Raw genomic sequence first — 2010 nt, 5'->3', positions numbered from 1 at the left:
GAGGGTAAGAACATGTTCTAATACCCTTCTGTTCCGCTAAAGATCTTATCCCGGAGAAAGGGTCATTCCAGGTCGGGTTGCATACACCGATCAAATATTTTCAAGGTTGATCTTGGTTAGAAGCCATGACTAAAACAACAGGAATAGGAATGAACTGCATTTGAAAACGTTTGAATAGTTTGGCAATGTTTTATCAGGCTCCTGCTCCTCAACAAGATTAATCTTTTTCTGTAGAATGAGCAAAGATTGTCTAGTTTATGTAGACAAATGGTGGTGAACGGTGGCATGTGTTTGTAGTAAGATCCATTTAGAAGGAAGTTAATAGTGAATGATATTCATACAAGGGTATAAATGTGTTTCACATCCCTTTGTATATCGCTTTTTTGGTCTTAGTTTGTATTAATGTTGAGCCTAATTGGTAAACCATGTTTTGTTCTTGACATCTTAAATAAAGCTGTTTTGTTGACTGTAAAATGCAATACAGAAACTTGCAGCCTGCAGCTCTCGTCTTCATTTAGGCACTCCATATGAGATCGTCTTCACTGATATTAATAACATGCAGTGCTCTCTTACAGTCTTTACAGTCTCGCTGTCGTTCCTGCCATTGCTTGCCGGCACGAGTCTCAGCATCTAAATGTGCACCAGCTTTTCTTAGAATTCATAATTTAGGAGTCTTTTCACAACTATTTTTGTTCAAGCATGCCACACATGTCTGCTTGTATGGTTGTGTTTAATGTTGCACAGTTTTATTCTCCCTGAGTTGGCTAGCAAGAGAGGGACACCTCAAAATAAGTTTTTTTTTGTTTGTTTTTTTAAAGCCATGGCCCAAAATTGACCCTAATCCAATTCCCAAATGAGAGTAAATACAACAGAGTTACTGCAATATGTACAATATGTATGTATTTCCGCCCGGAACTGCTTCCCTTTACAACAGTGAGCGCAAGCTACATTAAAGTGATTATTACGTTTTGAATATGGATATTTTTCTTACAAAAACGCATTGATTCGCTACAGAAGGCCTTTGTTCACCCTCTGGAGCCATGTGAGACACTTTTTTTTATGGATGGGCGCTTTTTATTTAACTTCTTTTGGACTGATGCATGCAACACCCGCTGAGTGCCATGAAACCGCATGAAAGATCAAAGACAATTTTTAATATAACTCCGACTGGATTCGTCTGATTCATCATTTTTGGGTGAACTAACCCTTTAACCCTCTATTTAAAGAAAATTATATTCCAAGTGCACCACACATTGTTATCAACTTGATGTAAATGTTAAACAAATCACTTAAGTATCTTTGCAGAAAAGATGCATGAACTACAACTACATCTTGTAAAAGCTTGTCTTATTAATGCTTAAAAAAAATCTCAAGTCAAGTTAATTCAAATTCAAAATGACTGAAGGTATAACACCAGTACTATTATTAACTATAAATGTTCTATAAAAACAACAGCATGTCAGCCTGTCACCATGATGCAAACATGAAATATCAGACCTACAGTAGAAGTTACAGGTTTTTTTATTCGCTTGCGCTGCTTTTCAATTGTTTTTCTGTGTAAACATGGACACGTTTGACTGTTGCACTTGCATTTCTTGCAGCGTCTCATGCAATAAACGGCATTATAAAAATGCGGCACTCAAGTTAAAAGAAGTTCACGCCCATCTTCTTGTATGTTTTTCCTATTCCACTGCCTTCGTCACATCTTTGTCAACAGAAAAGCGCATTCTGTATGAATGGCACCTAGCGATATGAGCGCGTCACACGTGAGCGGTTAATCACGTGCGCCGACATGTGGTTGGATCGTTGCTTTCTCTTTACTGTTATCATTAGCATATTGTAAAAGTGTCAGCCCTATCGAGAGTACCTCTACACATAAACAACTTATGCGCGTGATGCTGTTAATGTAAAACACGCATGTGCTGAGCCTTGTTTATGTGCAGAGGAAAGCAATGCGCATGCATTATGGAACTTTTTTTTTTTTTTTTTGTTTTTTTGGTAAAAAAAATT

This window comes from Sinocyclocheilus grahami, unplaced genomic scaffold (assembly GCF_001515645.1).
Source record: "Sinocyclocheilus grahami isolate Dianchi unplaced genomic scaffold, SAMN03320097.WGS_v1.1 scaffold297.1, whole genome shotgun sequence".
NCBI lineage: Eukaryota > Metazoa > Chordata > Actinopteri > Cypriniformes > Cyprinidae > Sinocyclocheilus > Sinocyclocheilus grahami.
This window is presented reverse-complemented; position numbering follows the sequence as displayed.